At 39.3% G+C, this 19,260-nt stretch overlaps 1 long non-coding RNA gene across 1 annotated transcript in view; it reads right to left on the bottom strand.

Moving 5' to 3' along the window:
- Positions 1-992: 992 nt before the first annotated feature.
- Positions 993-19,260, bottom strand: part of LOC131420759 (uncharacterized) — a 32,453-nt gene continuing 14,185 nt past the window's right edge. The window contains exons 3-4 of the long non-coding RNA XR_009223666.1: positions 7,852-7,899; positions 993-1,308 (exon numbers count right to left, since the gene is read on the bottom strand). This is a non-coding gene — a long non-coding RNA (uncharacterized LOC131420759). The remainder of the gene's footprint in view (positions 1,309-7,851; positions 7,900-19,260) is intronic.

The raw sequence follows: 19,260 nt of genomic DNA, 5'->3' as shown, positions 1-19,260 counted from the left end.
AGATGTTGAGCTCCGCCACTGATCATAAAAAAGTAACTGGTACAGAACTTGCTCTCCCACTGTAAACAACTGGGAACCTTGGCAAAAGATATGAGATAACTGTTTTCAGACATTGCGACAACAGACAGAGAAAGACTCTGATCTCCAAGAGAAGGAAAACAAATAAAACGAGCCTTACAATTGCCCCAGTTTCCTACCTGGTGGCAATTTTGAGATTACAGCACAAGGAAGGAAAATTTAAAGTACAGTACTCCTCACTAAATTGAGGAGATAGAGATTGGATTTTCCAGAGGGGAGGGAGCTGGAATTAGAGGGGCAAAGTACTAGTGAGGGGGGAGCTAGACAGAGAAAGAGCTTCCGAAAACTGCACAGGAGTCTTCTTGAGTCTTTGGCTGAGTACCAACCTGCACATGCACATAATGCAACTCCACAAGGCTGAGCAAAGAACAGTTCCCAGAGGTTATAAGCTGAACAGTTCTCAGAGCACACAGAGGGCTAGGAGATGTTCAAATTCTACTCAGCCAGAGAAGAGACCTCAATGAGCCACAGAGCAATCAACAGAAACCACAGAGAGGTCAAGGTTTAGAATTAAAGCTAAACCAGCCTGCGAGTGAAGGCTAATCTAAACACACTCTAACAAAGCTTAGAATAATCCTCGAAAATATCAGGTTGATCCACAGTTAACCTAACTACTAACCTGTGTGCCAAAACGAACTCCAAAACTCTTTGGAAAAAGATAACAAATGCAAACACTTAACAACATAACATTTATAATGTCTGATATCAAATAAAAAATCACTAGACATAGAAAAATGCAAGTTGTGAACCAGAAAAAGACCTTAAAATGATATATATAGTATAAAAAAATATATATTAGAATATGTAAAATACATCATGTTCATATATACATAATATATACACATATATATTATATATACATACTCACATATATTTTATACACATATATATTTATATTTTTTGTTGTTGTTGTTCCAGCCCTTTTCATTTTGACTCAACTTCAGTGCTAATGCCACCAGAGTTCCTGATAATGCAAAAGTGATCACTTCATGTACATAAAAATTTCTTCTAGGCTGGCCCGGTGACACAAGCTGTTAAGTGTGAGCGCTCCGCTGCGGCAGCCCTGGGTTCGCTGGTTCAGATCGTGGGCGTGCACCGACGCACCGCTTGTCAAGCCATGCTATGGCGGCGTCCCATATAAAGTGGAGGAAGACGGGCATGGATGTTAGCCCAGGGCCAGTCTTTCTCAGCAAAAAGAGGACGATTGGCAGATGTTAGCTCAGGGCCGGTCTTGCTCACCAAAAAAAAAAAAAGAAAATTTTTCTTCTAACCATGTTTTATAATCAAACAACAACATAAATATTAGCAAGTATGGAAAAGGACATTCTACTAATTTTGCTTATTCGTGTGTATCAAGCCCTTTAAGAGTAAAAAAAGCTAAATCTTTTTCATCCTGTATTTTCTTTGGCTTTACCTATTCCCAGTACATTGTCTCATAACCCCCCGGTACTCATCCAGTGGTGTGCTGGAACTGGCTCTTACCAGCTCAAGAGAGCCAATTGTTAAATATTCAGGAATTTTGCAATCCAATTGCTAAACTGTTGGTAGCTTGAAATCAGTCATTTCATTGGGAGTATTTACACTGCAGAAATTGACAAACAGCACAAATCAGGGCTTTGTTTCAGCATGCTGATGTGGAAGAACACTACTGTGTGTTCTCCAGTTTAAGAATTATCCCCTAGAGAGTCAGCAGACTATAGCTCACATGCCAAATTTGGCCTGCCACCTTCTTTTGTAAACAAAATTCTAAGCCTAAAATATTTACTATCTGGCTCTTTACTGAAAAAGAAATGGTAAACAAAAGCTATATTAAGCAGAGGTCATAGTCGGACACGCCAAACAAAAATAAATGACAGTTTGAACAGAATTCATCAGAAAATTCCATCTTGGAAAAGTTCTTTTTACACATTCTTATACGCATAAAGTGTAAAATCTTATAGCCATTTTTTTTTTTATAGTCTCAGACAACTAACAACACAATACATTTGGTAGAATAACCCCAGAAGATACCATCATCAAATATAACCCTTTCATTTCTGGTTTATCTAAGCAGTTTTATATAGACATTTAATATTCTCAAATAATGTCTACCCAGTGATGGGGCCATTCTCTGGTTTTCTTACTTCAAAGGTCCTACCAAGCATATGTTTTTGTTTGCTTTTTAATTTGAGTCAATATTTACATAAGAGAAGATTTGGCATAAAAATTGAAATTTCCAGTGTCTTTTGAAACATCAAAAGCTCTGGCAACATCAGGTCTACATTCCTATGACGAGATGCAGCTACTCACTTTGGAAGGGACACGCAAATTCCCAAGGTACTCATCACTCCCTCTTAATTTCTGACACTTAAAAAAAATGCCCAATTCACTCACTTATATTTCTTGTCTGTCCACCACCCTCTCCTATCCCTAAGGCAACTGTTCTTCTTCTCGACTTCTCAGTCTCCTTTGCAAGTTCTTTTCCATCTCTTAAACATTAGTGCTTCCTAGGGTCTCATTTTTGGCCCTCTTCTCATCTTCTATAGTTCTAACTGGACAACCTCATCTATACCCACCACCTGAAGTTGAACTACTAATCCCAGGGATAACAATTAAGAGCATGGACAGCAATCTTACACTGGTAGGTACCACAAAGATATTCAGCATCTTTTTTTCTCTAGCCCTCACCTCGTATCTGAACCCTTGTTCCACATTTCTATCTATAGACATTTCCCAGCAACTAAGATGACATGCCCAACACTAAACTATTATCTTCTTCCCCAAATCAGTTCTTCATTATTTCCTCATATTGTTTAATGGCACCATAAACCACTCAGTTATCTAAGACAGACTTTTGGGATTCAACCCTAGACTCTTCCTTCACGTTCATATCTATATCCAATTTTTACCATAAGTTCTATTCCATCAATATATGTCTCAAAATTCCCCCTTTTCCATTCCCATTTGAATTATTTAGTTCAGACACGTCTCATCTTCATGTAGAACTATGACAATAACTTCTTGTCTCCAAGCTTCTTGTTTTGATTCCCTCCAATTCATTCATTCTCCATGTTGCTGGCAGTGCACGCTTTCTAAGAGGACAAATATGATCATGGCCTTCCCCTGCTTAAACTCCTTCAGTGGTTCCCCATCACTTATTGCCTTCAGTCTAAGTTCTTCGGTATGGAATACCGACTCTCTGTGATCTAAGTTTTGACCATCTTCACAGCTTCAGTGTGCGCCACTCTCCTACATGTGTCTTGCACTTCAAATACCCTGCACAATTTGCAGTTACTAAGTGAGTCGTGATCTTTTTCACCTTCATCTTTGCACATAACGTTTTTCTGCCTGGAATGGATTTTTTTTCCTTCTCCCTTCTGTGTTTTAAAGTCCTTCATAGACTTCAAACTCTGTTCAAATGTCACATCCTCCAGGAAGATTTCTGTCATATTTAGTCAGAGTTAATTGTCTCCTGTTCCCACCTCTTCTGGCAAACTTTCCACATTGTTCTAAGGATCATTTATTTTAGTAGAGGAAGACAGATAAGCCTATGGCACTGGTTTTCCATCAATGGAAATGAGTAACTCTGCCAGCTCCACTCTCTTATCTTGGTGTATATGTCACTTAAATGGGGGTCCTCAAATCCCTAATTGTTTTTAAAACAGTAGTTTATCACTTATAAACTACTCATTTCTCATCATAATTCACAATTAAAATATATTTTTACATAAAAAGAATTTTTAGCTTATTGCCAAAATTTCTCTGCTGACATATTCTTAGAGAAGTATAAGAAGTGTTTACAGGAGGCCTGTTCATTTCTCAAGTTTGAAAAACACTGTTCTAAATAGCTGGCTGAGATATTTATAACCATATCAGTTTTTCTCCATGAAAATCTAAGTGACTAGTACAAAAGAAAACCCACAATATTAACCTCATGATCACTACACAAGGCGTGGTGTACTACTCACAACCACCTTTCAGGAACTTTAGAAGTCAGCATTAACAAAATTGACACCTGAATGATGTATATCTTATAGATTAATGCTTCCTAGCTCAGAAATTCGAGATGTTTAGGAACAGAATCAAGAAGATATGTTTAAGAAATCAATCTGCTTATCAACATTCTAAACTAACCCAGTCAACCACAAAATAGGATACAGTAGTGCAAATGAGAATTACATCACTGTATTTACATGAAAATCTGGACGAGTGGGGAAAGACAGGAGATCTCCTTTGGAGAGAGAGAAAAGCATTAGTTATAAACATAAGTTTAACCATTTGAGTGTGATCTCCATACAGAGTGGGAAGATAACTGTGGCTTCCCTGTTACCTGCACTGAGGGCATCTTAGGTGACCACTGTTGAAGTGGAAGCATATTTTCCCTCCTTCTCTATCCCTGGGAGCCAATGATAAAATCCAGACCATTCAGCTAACAGGAGGGCTGGGAGTAGGTGGTGGGTGAAGCACAAGCGGGTATTGCACCAAACTAACTAGTTAGCTAACTCACTCACTAATGTGCCCCCACTCACCACACGTGAGAAGTGGGCCTGGCTAGCCCTTTGGAATATCCGCATGTGGATAATGCCTCAACCGACAAAATTCTCATTTTCATCCCTCTGCCTTGTTTTTTGTTTTTATTTTTTCTTGAAATCCCTTCTTCCTTCCTTTTCCCCAAAATTTAAAATCCCCACCTCCATTCCAATTTTCCCTTGCTTGGAAAAGAAACAAGTGGTCATTCCTTAAGCAGATATTTACTGAGTACACACTGTGTGCCAGACATTGTGACTAGAAGAGGCTTACTTCCTTTGTAAGGGTGGTGCTTGGCCCAAAAAGTAAACAAATTAAATAATTATAAATTATGAAAAATACTGTGAAGGAAATTAATAATAATGGGACATGGGGCACTAATTTGGATAGGATGGCCAAGGTAGGTTTCTCTGAGGAGGTGATGTTTAAGCTGAGAGCTGCAAGATGAGAAGGAGCTAGATATGCAATGGACGCTGGAGAAGAATGCTCCAGGCATAAGGAACGACTTGTTTGAAGGCAAGCAAGACCTTGACAGAGAAACTGAAAAGCAAGGTTTGGCTGGAGCATAGTGAGAGAGAGGAGCATGATGCAAGATGAGGATGTATTGGAGAGGATGGATCCAGCTCATGTCAGGCCTTACAGTCCAAGATAAGGAATTTGACTTTTGAGAGCCATGGGACACCATTATAGTGCGGATATTTTGCAGGGGGATGACATGATCTAATTTTTTTTTAAGAGGATCACCTTTGCAGCTGTGGAGAATGGATTGGAAGGGAGCAAAAACGAAACCTGATAGAACAACTTGGTACATTGCTTTTCAACATCAATATGCAAACAAATAACCTGGAGATCTTGTTAAAATACAGTTTCTGGTGTGGGGGTCTGAGATCCTGCTTTTCTATTAAGCTCCCAGGTGATACTGATGCTATGGGTCTATGGACCACACTCTAAGTAGCAAGTTGCTGGGAGATTGTGCAGTATCCAGGTGAGAGATGATAGTGATTCAGAACAGGGTTATGGCAAGAAAGATGGAGGAAAGTAGGTGGATCCAAAATATATTTCATGGTGAATTGGGGAAAAGGAACATTAAGATGGGTTGCAACCTTCTCCCCCCTCCTGTTTTTTTGTTTTTTGTTTTTTTAATGAGAATTCTCACACAGGGAGGATGAATTTTAGGTCAAAAGCTCTCACTATGACGACAAAGAAATCTCATCCAAATGCTAGTGAAACTTCTCAACGTAACTATGCTTAAAGAGCATTTCTTCTCCCTAAACATGCATTACAAAGTCTTCTTCTATTAACATTTATTGGGATTGCCATTCCCAATCACCCTTCATAGTTTCTGGGATTCCCCCCCAAATAGTGGGAAGTATGAAATTAATAGTACTGTTTTTGTGTGCGTGTGTGTGAGGAAGATCAGCTCTGAGCTAACATCCATGCCAATCCTCCTCTTTTTGCTGAGGAAGACTGGCCCTGGGCTAACATCTGTGCCCATCTTCCTCTACTTCATATGGGACGACCCACAGCATGGCCTGACAAGCGGTGCATCAGTGGGCGCCTGGGAGCGGAACCTGGGCCGCCAGCAGTGGAGCACAAGCACTTAACCGCTATGCCACGGGGCCAGCCCCAGTTACTGTTAATAACAGTAGTTCTCAAAGTGTGGTCCCCAAACCAGCAGCATCAGCATCAAGTGGGAATTTGTTAGAAATGAAAATTCTTGGACTCCACCTTATAGCTACCGAATCAGAAAATCTGGGAGTGGGTTCCAGCACCTGTGTTTTAACACACCCTCCAGGTGATTCTGATGCTCATTCAAGTTTAAGAACCACTGAATTAGAAAGTATTAGTGTATAGATTAGTGGACATTAATATCACAGATCCAGGATCTTTCTGAGGGAATTTTTCAGGAAGATAGGAAAAAGAAGATAGAACGACTTTAACCAAACAAATTAGAACACCTCGGACACACAAAAATAAGCCATCTGGGCCAGCCCAGTGGCGAAAGTGGTTAGGTGCACGCGCTCCGCTGGGGCGGCCCGGGTTTGCCGGTTTGGATCCCGGCCGTGCACCGACGCACCGCTTGTCAGGCCATGCTGGGGCAGCGTCCCATATGAAGTGGAGGAAGATGGGCATGGATGTTGGCCCAGGGCCGGTCTTCCTCAGCAAAAAGAGGAGGATTGCAGATGTTAGCTCAGGGCTGATCTTCCTCATAAAATAAAAATAAAGTAAAAAAAAATAAGCCATCTGAGCCAATTAGATCATGTGCGTGGCAGCTTTCACTATTACAGTTTGCCCCTCCTGTGTGCTACTGCTATGACAAGAAGCATAAAGAAAGTAGAAAAGAAAAAGGAAGACCGGTCTTCTTCCCTTTAAGATAAATTGTTTAATAATTTTCAGCTTAAGTGTATATTTGATATTTGCTCTTTGTGCTCTCCTTTCTCCTAGCCATAATTATGAATTAGGGGTATGAGGATGGAGGACTATGAGAATCACCTAAGGAGCTTTTTCAAAATATGTATCTCTTGGGTTGGCCCCGTGGCTTAGCGGTTAAGTGCGTGCGCTCCGCTGCTGGTGGCCCGGGGTTCGGATCCCGGGCGCACACCGACGCACCACTTCTCCAGCCATGCTGAGGCCACTTCCCACATACAGCAACTAGAAGGATGTGCAACTATGACATACAACTATCTACTGGGGCGTGGGGGGGGGGATAAATAAATAAATAAATAAAATTACAAAATATGTATCTCTCATCCTCTCCCCCTAACTGAGATGTTGATATAGGAGTGGACCAGCACACATATCCTGAGAAATCTTCCTTGTGATTCCAAACTACTTCCATCCTCACCTCTCTCCACATCCTCAACCAGCTATTTTAGCCTCTTGTCAATGTGGGAGGAAGTATCAGGATCACCAAATTTATCTTCTATCCAGTACTTACTAACTTGCACCTACTGTGGCTTAGCACCATGCGGGGAGATATTGGTCTCTGTCCTGAAGGATGTAATTTTCTACATAAAAGAAACAACCAGTGAAAAGCATTAGACTAAATGCAATCAAGTGCTATATGGTGTGACAGAGACTTTAGGACTATGAAATTTGGAGAACAACAACAAGATCTAGGTTTCCCACTCATTTTCACAACTTTATCTTCTCATCTTGGAATATTGGGGCCCGATGGTCTAAGCTGCCAAAGGGACAAATATTGCATTAACATTCCACTCATGAATAGGAACACAAAACATAGAAAGGAAGAGTAACAGCAGTTACCTTATGAAATTCACCTCAAAATTACAGATGAGTTAGGGCCAAAGCAACCTAAAAGAGAAAACAGGAAAGGTCTTTTGATTAAGAGCCTCTGTTGGCCTTGTGTGTATTTCATGTTTCTCCACGCCTTTCCTGTTGCCCGATTCTTAGCCATTTTGCTTCTTGTTTATTCTTTCAGCAGTGGATAAGTAGGGCAAGGGAAATAGTAAATAAATTTTAGTATAATTTACCTTGTACTCTTTAATAATAAAAGGTCCAGTGACAAGAAAATTTCAAAGTTTTGGCTAAGCTTTAGGTAGGGATATGGATGTGAATTCCAAGACATATTGTTAAGTGAAAAAAACAAAACCCAAGGTGAGAATCGTGTGTATATATGCAATTTCTGTTAAAAGGGTGAAAATAATATTTATATTTATGCATAAATGTTTTGGGGAAGCTACACAAGAAACCGATAACATTAGTTGCCCCTGAAAAGAGGAACTGGGTGACTGGTGGACAGGGTGAAAAGGAGAGTTTTCACTGGATACTCTTTTGTATGTCTTAAATTTTAAACCATGTGTTTGCATTACCTATTTAACAGATAATAATATTTTTTAAAAAGTACTGGCTAAGAGAGATTTAGGAATCTCAATCCTTTCTTCTAAGAGGCACCATGGTATAATAGAAAGAGCACTGTTTGAGGAGTGAAAAAAAAGAACTGGTTCTGAAACCCAGTCTGCTACTTACTAGTTTTGTGACCTTGGCCAAGTTCCTTAAGTTAGCTGAATCTCAGTTTGAGCATCAATAAAATCAATATAACAAAAACTACTTTGTGAGGATTAGACATTATATAAAACTGTCTTGTGCTTACTAAATAGTAGCTATTATTCTGTGGATTTCAATTATCCCTGCTATCCATTACCACCAATTATGTGTTGGATATTGATTAAAGGCAACCTGAGGTATGAATGAGGTCTAAGAGTCTTAAGTTACAGTTATCAATAACTACCTGGGAGGAGGAACTAATCATTCTTTTAAAAATTGTATTCAGGTACTTTTTGGGTCTTAGGCGCAAAAGCCCAAGGAGTTTTTAAGGCTTCTTAAGGACTATCCCAAAACAAGCAATATCTCAAACTATCCCAAAACAACCAACCAATAGAGTTGGCATTTAATGATGGCCAACTCTATAATGCAATTCCATATTGGTCGTCCCTCCCTCCCTGCTTCACTCCCCTTTGCCTACCTGTTTCTTGGAACTGCTTGCCCTAATAAAGTAATAGCACACAAGCCTTTTGCCTCAGAGTATGTATACTTTCCGGAGAAACCCAAGCTTAGACTAGGGCCTGCCTAATTCTATGAAAGAGTCTGGGACTGGGTAGCAGATACTATTGGTGCCCCGCCCTTATACTGTCAGGCCTTAATATCAATAGGGCTCACTTTCCTGAATGCCAGCATTTGCATCTCTTGCTCTGCTAGAGGGCTTTCTTTGCCACCCTCAATCAATATTTTTTCCCATTTTATGGGATGTCTTTTAATTTTCTTGACAGTGTAGTTTGCCCCACAAAAGTTTTTAATTTTGATGAAGCCCAATCTGTCAAATTAATTTTTTTTATCACTTGTCCTTTTGGTATTGTAGCTAAGAAATCATTGCCTAACCCAAGGTCACTAAGATTTGCTCCTATGTTTTCTTCTAGTAGTTTTATATTTGACCTTTAGGTCTATGATCCATTTTTAGTTAATTTTTGTGTATGGTTCAGGTAGGGGTCCAATTTCATGCTTTCACATGTGGATATCCAGTTGTCTCAGCACCACTTGTTGAAAAGATTATTTTTCCCCATTGAATTGTCTTGGCACTCTTCTGGAAAATCAACTGACCATAAATGTAAGAGTTTATATCTGGATTCTCCATTTTATTCTATCGATATATTTGTCTATCCTTATGCCAGTACCAGGCTGTCTTGATTACTATAGTTTTGTCATAAGGTTTGAAATTGGGAAATGTGAGTCCTTCAACTTCGGTCTTCTTTTTCAAGATTGTTTTGGCTGTCACCATTGCTTTTTGATTTATATTTTTTGGATATTAAGAAATCCTTTTGGACTCCAAAGCCGTAAAATATTTTTCTATATAGTTTTCTAAAAGTTTTATCATTTGCCATTCGTATTTAGACATTTGATCTATTTGGAATTTATTTTAGTGCGTGGTGAGAGGTAGGGGTCTAATGTCATGCTTTTAAATTGTATTAACACTTTTTTTTTAATTATTTTATTTTATTTATTTTTCCCCCAAATCCCCAGTAGATAGTTGTATGTCATAGGTGCACATCCTTCTAGTTGCTGTATGTGGGACGCGGCCTCAGCATGGCCAGAGAAGCGGTGCGTCGGTGTGCGCCCGGGATCCGAACCTGGGCCGCCAGCAACGGAGCGCGTGCACTTAACCGCTAAGTCACGGGGCCGGCCCCTATTAACACTTTTTTTTAAGTCCATTCTTTTTTCCACTGATCCACAAAGCAAAACCTGTCATAAACCAAGTTTCCATAAAGGTGGGGTTCCGTTTGGGTATCCTATTCTTTTTCATTGGTCATTTTGTCTGTCCCTAAACCAGGACCACACTTGCCTTAATTACTTTAACTTTTTAATTAGGTAATCTGTAAGGCAAATTTCCCCATCTTGTTCTTCACGAGTATATTTTTGGCTCTTACATGTAAATTATAGATACAATTTGACAAGTTACACACACACACAAAAACAACTTCATTTGGATTTTGGTTGGAATTGCATTGAATCTATAGATCAATTTGGGAAGAACTGATTTTTTTAAAAAAACAATATTGTCTTATAGTCAATAAACATGATATATCTCTTCATTTACTTAGATTGGGCCACAGTGTTACAGAGTTCCAGGGGTGTCTTTCTCACCCTAAGATCCATTTAGTTCTCTCCTTTATGCCCCCTGTCTTTTTCTTTTTCTTTTTTTTTTTTTTTCGTTTCCTCAGTATTTATTTATTTATTTATTTATTTTGATTTTTATTGATATTTTAATGGTTTCTAACATTGTGAAATTTTGGGTTGTACATTTTTGTTTGTCCATCACCCCATATATGACTCCCTTCACCCCTTGTGCCCACCCCCCACCCCCACTTCCCGGGTAACCACAGTCCAGTTTTCTCTGTCCATGTGTTGGTTTATATTCCGCATATGAGTGAGATCATACAGTGTTTGTCTTTCTCTTTCTGGCTTATTTCACTTAACATAATACGCTCCAGGCCCATCCATGTTGTTGCAAATGGGACGATTTTGTCTTTTTTTATGGCTGAGTAGTATTCCATTGTATATATATACCACATTTTCTTAATCCAATCGTCAGTCGAGGGACACTTAGGTTGCTTCCACTTCTTGGCTATGGTGAATAATGCTGCAATGAACATAGGGGTGCATAAGCCTCTTTGGATTGTTGATTTCAGGTGCGTTGGATAGATTCCCAGTAGTGGGATGGCTGGATCATAGGGCATCTCTATTTTTAATTCTTTGAGGAATCTCCATACCGTTTTCCATAGAGGCTGCACCAATTTGCATTCCCACCAGCTGTGTATGAGGGTTCCTGTTTCTCCACATCCTCTCCAACATTTGTTGTTTTTTGTCTTGGTGATTATAGCCATTCTAACGGGCGTGAGGTGGTATCTTAGTGTTGTTTTGATTTGCATTTCCCTGATGATTAGTGATGTTGAGCATCTTTTCATGTGCCTATTGGCCATCTGTATATCTTCCTTGGAGAAGTGTCTGTTCATTTCCTCTGCCCATTTTTTGATCGGGTTGTTTGTTTCTTTGTTGTTCAATTGTGTGAGTTCTTTATATATTATGGAGATCAACCCCTTGTCAGATGTATGTTTTGCAAATATTCTCTCCCAGCTGGTTGGTTGTTTGTTCATCTTGATTCTGGTTTCATTTGTCTTATAAAAGCTCTTTAGTCTGATAAAGTCCCACTTGTTTATTTTTTCTTTAGTTTCCCTAGTCTGGGTAGGCATGTCATCCGAAAAGATTCCTTTAAACCCAATGTCAAATAGTGTGTTGCCTATATTTTCTTCTATGAGTTTTATAGTTTCAGGTCTCACCTTCAGGTCTTTGATCCATTTTGAGTTAATTTTTGTGAATGGCGATAGCACATGGTCCACTTTCATTCTTTTGCATGTGGATGTCCAGTTTTCCCAACACCATTTATTGAAGAGACTTTCCTTTCTCCATTGCATGTCCTTAGCACCTTTGTCGAAAATTAGCTGTCCGTATATGTGTGGTTTTATTTCTGGGCTTTCAATTCTGTTCCATTGATCTGTGTGTCTGTTTTTGTACCAGTACCATGCTGTTTTGATTACTATTGCTTTGTAGTATGTTTTGAAGTCAGGAATTGTGATGCCTCCTGCTTTGTTCTTTTTCTTTAGGATTTCTTTAGCTATTCGGGGTCTTTTGTTGCCCCATATAAATTTTAGTATTCTTTTTTCTATTTCTGTGAAGAATGTCATTGGGATTCTGATTGGGATTGCATTGAATCTGTAGATTGCTTTAGGTAATATAGACATTTTAACTATGTTTATTCTTCCAATCCACATGCATGGGATATCTTTCCATTTCTTTATGTCATCGTAGATTTCCCTGAATAATGTCTTGTAGTTCTCATTGTATAGGTCCTTCACCTCCTTGGTAAGATTTATTCCTAGGTATTTTATTCTTTTTGATGCAATTGTAAATGGTATTATCTTTTTGAGCTCTCTTTCTGTTAGTTCATTATTAGCATATAGAAATGCAACTGATTTTTGTAGATTGATTTTGTACCCTGCAACTTTGCTGTAGTTGTTGATTGTTTCTAACAGTTTTCCAACAGATTCTTTAGGGTTTTCTATATATACAATCATGTCGTGCAAATAGTGAGAGTTTCACTTCTTCGTTACCTATTTGGATTCCTTTTATTCCTTTTTCTTGCCTAATTGCTCTGGCCAAAACCTCCAGTACTATGTTGAACAGGAGTGGTGAGAGTGGGCAGCCCTGCCTCGTTCCTGTTCTCAGAGGAATGGCTTTCAGTCTTTCCCCGTTGAGTACGATGTTAGCTGTGGGTTTGTCATATATGGCCTTTATTATGTTGAGGTACTTTCCTTCTATTCCCATTTTATTGAGAGTTTTTATCATAAATGGATGTTGTATCTTGTCAAATGCCTTCTCTGCGTCTATTGAGACGATCATGTGGTTTTTATTCTTTGTTTTGTTGATGTGATGTATCACGTTGATTGATTTGCGGATGTTGAACCATCCCTGCGTCTCTGGTATAAATCCCACTTGATCATGGTGTATGATCCTTTTAATATATTGTTGTATTCGGTTTGCCAATATTTTGTTGAGGATTTTTGCATCAATGTTCATCAGCGATATTGGCCTGTAATTTTCTTTCTTTGTATTGTCTTTGTCTGGTTTTGGTATCAGGGTGATGTTGGCCTCATAGAATGATTCAGGAAGTGTTCCATCTTCCTCTATTTTTTGCAATAGTTTGAGGAAGATGGGTATTAAATCTTCTTTGAATGTTTGGTAAAATTCACTGGAGAAGCCATCTGGTCCTGGACTTTTATTTTTTGGGAGGTTTTTGATTACTATTTCAATCTCTTTACTTGTGATTGGTCTATTCAGATTCTCCATTTCTTCTTGGTTCAATTTTGGGAGGTTGTATAAGTCTAAGAATTTATCCATTTCTTCTAGATTGTCCAATTTGTTGGCATATAATTTCTCATAGTATTCTCTTATAATCCTCTGTATTTCCATGGTATCCGTTGTAATTTCTCCTCTTTCATTTCTAATTTTATTTACTTGAGCCTTTTCTCTTTTTTTCTTAGTTAGCCTGGCTAAGGGTTTGTCTATTTTGTTTATCTTCTCGAAGAACCAACTCTTTGTTTCATTAATCCTTTCTACTGTTTTTTTGGTCTCAATATCATTTATTTCTGCTCTGATTTTTATTATTTCTCTCCTTCTGCTGGCTTTGGGCTTTGTTTGTTCTTCTTTTTCTAGTTCTGTTAGGTGTAATTTAAGGTTGCCTATTAGGGCTTTTTCTTGTTTGTTAAGGTGGGCTTGTATCGCTATGAGTTTCCCTCTCAGGACCGCTTTTGCTGCGTCCCATATGGTTTGATATGGCATGTTATCATTTTCGTTTGTTTCCAGATAGTTTTTGATTTCTCCTTTAATTTCATCAATGATCCATTGGTTGTTCAGTAGCATGTTGTTTAATCTCCACATTTTTGTCACTTTCCCAGTTTTTTTTTCCTGGTTCATTTCCAGTTTCATAGCCTTATGGTCTGAAAAGATGCTTGTTATGATTTCAATCTTCTTAAATTTATTGCGGCTTGCTTTGTTTCTCAACATATGGTCTATCCTAGAGAATGTTCCATGCGTGCTTGAGAAGAATGTGTAGTCAGCTGTTTTTGGGTGGAGTGCTCTGTATATGTCTACTAGGTCCATCTCGTCCAGTTTTTCATTTAAGTCTAATATTTCTTTATTAACTTTTTGTCTGGATGATCTATCCATTGCTGTAAGTGGGGTGTTAAGATCCCCTACTATTATTGTGTTGTTGTTGATTTCTCCTTTTAGGTTTGTTAATAGTTGTTTTATGTACATTGGTGCTCCTATGTTGGGTGCATATATATTTATAAGTGATATGTCTTCTTGATGGAGTGTCCCTTTTATCATATTTCCCTTCTTTGTCTTTCTTAACCTGTTTTATCTTGAAGTCTACTTTGTCTGATATGAGTATGGCAACACCTGCTTTCTTTTGTTTGCCATTAGCTTGGAGTATTGTCTTCCATCCTTTCACTCTGAGCCTGTGCTTGTCTTTAGTGCTAAGATGTGTTTCCTGAAGGCAGCATATTGTTGGGTCTTGCTTTTTAATCCATCCTGCCACTCTGTATCTTTTGATTGGAGAGTTCAATCCATTTACATTTAGGGTAATTATTGAAATATGAGGGCTGAATGTTGCTGTTTTGTCACTTATTTTCTGGTTCTTTTGCATTTCCTTTGTTTCTTGTCCCATTTGTTTTGGACTGCCAATTCAGTTTGGTTGTTCTGTCTTATGATTCTTCTAGTTTTCTCTTTGTTTATCATATGTGGTTTTAATTTGATTATTTGTTTAGTGGTTACCTTGAGGTTTGGGCGAAAAATCTTCTGTATGAGATAGTCCATTATCTGATAGCCTCCTATTTCCTTATACTAAGTCAATTCAGTCACTTTCCTCTTCCCCTTCTAAGTTGCTCTTGTTATACCTTATTCTATCTTGTGTTGTGGCTGTGTGTTTACAGTGATGAGGTTAAATTTATTTTTGGTGAATTTCTTCCTTTGATCTTTGAGTTTAGTATTTAAGTGGTTGCTAACCTATTCCGGTAAAGATCTACTATTTCTCTGATTTTGTCTACCTACTTTTCTCCTTACTCCAAGCTTTGTGTTCCCTTTCTCTTCTTTTTTTCAGGCCTGAGGGCCTTCTTGAGTATTTCTTGTAGTGGGGGTCTCGTGGCCATGAACTCCCTTAGCTTTTGTTTATCTGGGAGAGTTACTATTTCTCCATCATATTTGAAGGATATTTTTGCTGGATAGAGTATTCTTGGCTGAAAGTTTTTGTCTTTCAGTATTTTGAATATATCATTCCAGTCTCTTCTAGCCTGAAAAGTTTCTGTTGAGAAATCCGCTGAGAGCCTGATGGGAGTTCCTTTGTACGTTATTTTTTGTTTTTGTCTAGCTGCCCTTAATATTGTTTCTTTGTCGTTGACCCTGGCTAGCCTTACCACTAGGTGTCATGGTGAAGGCCTTTGTCTGTTAATATATATAGGAGTCCTGTTGGCTTCGCTTACTGGTATTTCCTGCTCCTTCCCCAGATTTGGGAAATTTTCAGCTATTATTTCCTTGAATAGGCTCTCTGTTCCTCTTTCCCTCTCCTCTCCCTCAGGAATACCTATAATTCTTATGTTACATTTTCTAATAGAGTCCGATATTTCTCGGAGTCTTTCTTCATTTCTTTTTAGTCTTAGTTCTCTCTCTTCTTCCATCTGGAGTATATCTGTATTCCTATCCTCTAAAGTACTAATTCTTTCCTCCATATTGTCAGCTCTGTTCTTTAAAGATTCCAGATTCTCCTTTATCTCCTCCATTGTGTTCTTCATCTCCATCAGCCCTGATAGGTTTTTCTTTATGATTTCAATCTCTTTTGTGAAGAAACTCCTAATCTCATTTAATTGTTTGTCTGTGTTGTCTCGTATTTTGTTGAGTGTTTTTATGATAGCTATTTTGAAATCTCTGTCATTTAGTTTATGGATTTCTGTGTCTTCGGGGTTGATTTCTGGGTGCTTGTCATTTTGTTTCTGGTCTGGTGATTTCATATATTTTTGCATTGTGGTTCCTGTGTTGGTTTTGATTTTCCTCATCCTGGAAGTCTCTGGTTGCAATTTCCACCTGCCGCCACTGTCTGGTGGTAAAGGGCTGTGTAGTCTAAGCCCCCTGCGCTCTGCCCCAGTTTTTCTGCTGCGATCCGCAGTTTTGTTTTGTTTTGTTTTGTTTCTTTTCCCCACTGCGATCCATGGGTCCAGTCCAGTTTATTCAGGTCTGCCTCGGACCGCTAGATCTGGTCGAGCTGCAGACTCCGGGTTGCGGGGAGGGGGGAGCTCTCTCTTTTGCCCTCTGGGTCCCTGACGTGGGAGGCTTCTCGTTTGCCCCTCTTTATCCGCTCTCTGGGTTGCTCAGATGTTGATGGTAGCCCTGTGGCTCCTCTGAGCCCTCTGTGCGGGAGTTTCCCACTGGCTGAGAGAGCCCGAAGAGCTACAGTTTCCCGCCGAGGGCCGCCCCTCCCCCCTCTCTGGGAGCCGCGCGGACCGGATCGATGATCTGATGGGGAGGGAGCGGAGTTCTCCTTACCTCTCCCCACTTCCTCCGGGGGCCCAGCACGTTCCGCTCTCAGATGTGCGGCAGTGTGGATCCCTCCGCTCCAGCTTTTCACTGTCTGGGATTCCGTTGTTGGTCTGTGGCTGTTACTTTTGTTGTATTTTGTGGGGGAAGAATTCACGGGAAAGCTCACTCCGCCATGATGCTGACGTCACTCCCCCCTGTCTTTTTCTTGAGCTTAAAGAGAATGCTCTCAACATATCAAATTAGGAATAATGTTAGCTGTGATATTTGGTAGATAATCTGGTTAGAAAGGTCCTTTTTATTCCTTGTTTGTTAGGAAGCGTTTTTCAAACATCATAAGTGTGTTGAATATTTACAAACATGTTTTGTTTCAAATATTAAACTAATCCTGGATTTATGAGATATACTCATCCTGGTAATGATGTATTATCTCTTTTATATATTGTCAGATTCCATTTTATAACTGAACTTCTTTAGAATTTTCACTATTAAGATTTTCATATGGTCCTGATGGTTCTCTACTGTTTTAGTCAGGTTATACTGATATATTGATATCAAGCTTATACTAGCTTTTAAATAGAGTTGGGGAGTTAATCTTCTTTTTCTATTCTCTGATATAGTTTGTATAATATCAGAATTGTATGTTCCTTGACTGGTAGAACTATGGGTCTAAAGTTTGCTTTGCAGGAAGATTTTAATTTACTGACAATTTATTTCATGGCTATAGAACTACTATTTAGAGATTCAATTTCTTCTTAAGATAGCTGTAGGAAGTTACGTTTTCTGAGACCATAAATTTGATTCTAGTTTTCAAAAGTTTTAGCATAAACTTGATTATAATATCTTGTTATGTTTTTAATGTTGGAAGCATTTCTAGCTCAGTCCGCCTTTTGATTCATATTATCATTTATTTGTGCATTTTCTTTTTTTCTTGACCAAATTTGTTAAAAATTTGCTGCTTTTATTATTCTTTTCCATTGGCCTCGTATAAATTTGTTTACTATGTCATTACCTTCTTCCCTTATTCTTACTGTTTCCTTCCTTCTATTTTATTTATTCTGCTGTTTCTTCTCTAACTTAAGTTTTATGCTTTGAGCATTACTTTCTAGCCTCTCTTCATTTCTAATAGAAGAAAAAAACGTTTTTTTTTTTTTTGAGGAAGATCAGCCCTGAGCTAACATCCATGCTAATCCTCCTCTTTTTGCTGAGGAAGACCGGCTTTGAGCTAACATCTATTGCCAATCTTCCTCCATTTTTTCCCCCAAAGCCCCAGTAGATAGTTGTATGTTGTAGTTGCACATCTTTCTAGTTGCTGTATGCGGGACTCGGCCTCAGCATGGCTGGAGAAGCGGTGCGTAGGTGCGCGCCAGGGATCTGAACCCGGGTCGCTAGTAGCAGAGCGCGCGCACTTAACCGCTAAGCCACGGGGCCGGCCCTATTCATTCACTTTTAAAGGAAAACTTCATCTTTTCCTTTAAACCCTTGAATATATTTATAAAAGCTGCTTTAAAGTCCATGTCTACTTATTCCAACATTTAGGGTTGTCTCTGTTTCTACTATTTTGTCTCTTGATTAAGGGTCACATTTCCCTGCTTCTTGAGTTACATGTCTAGTAATTTCTTACTGTATGTGGATCAGTTTTGGATGCTACATTGTGAGGAATTGTATTATATTGTCTTTTTTGTGTGTGTGAGGAAGACTGGTTCAGAGCTAACATCCATTGCCAATCTCCTCTTTTTGCTGAGGAAGATCAGCTCTGAGCTAACATCTGTGCCCATCTTCCTCTCTTTTTTCTTTGTATATGGGATGCCACCACAGCATGGCCTGATGAGCAGTGCATTGGTCTGCGCCCAGGATCCAAACCTGCGAACCCCGAGTCGCCGCCGAAGCGGAGAGTGCGAACTTAACCACTACGCCACTGGGCGGCCCCCCTATATTGTCTTTTTTTAAAGAGTGTGGAGTTTTATTCTGGCAGGTTGTTGATTATACTGATTTACCTTGATCCTATTCCGGTTTTGCCCTTAGTGCTAGGTGATGGACCATACTGGGGTTTCAGCTGAATGCCCAAAGTACTCAGTAAGATCTCTCCAGTCTGAGTGGATTGGAATTCCACAATCTTCCAGCACTGATGTTTCTGTTAAGTTCTCAGTCCCTCAACAGTCACTACTGGTAGGCCTCAGATGGTCTTGCCTTGCCTCTGTGCAGCCAAGCACTTAGCCCATAGTCCTGAAGATAACTTCCCCACAGACATTTGAGATTCTCTTCTTCACAGCTCTGTCATTTTAGGTATACTGACCCACAAATTGCAGCCACCTCAGCAGCCCACATTCTGACCTCTGCCTCCTCTCCCTAGCAATACTGCTGCTCTGCACTTGGGTCCACCTCTGTCCACCACACACCAAAAAAGTGCCCTCATCCAGAAAGGCAGGGCAAACATAAAGTTCACCTTATCTTGAGGATCGTTGTCCTGCACTGTTGTCCACTGCCTGAAAACAGTTGCTTTGTATATTTTGCTAC

Source organism: Diceros bicornis, chromosome 24 (genome assembly GCF_020826845.1).
Source record: "Diceros bicornis minor isolate mBicDic1 chromosome 24, mDicBic1.mat.cur, whole genome shotgun sequence".
Taxonomy (NCBI): domain Eukaryota; kingdom Metazoa; phylum Chordata; class Mammalia; order Perissodactyla; family Rhinocerotidae; genus Diceros; species Diceros bicornis.
This window is presented reverse-complemented; position numbering and strand designations above follow the sequence as displayed.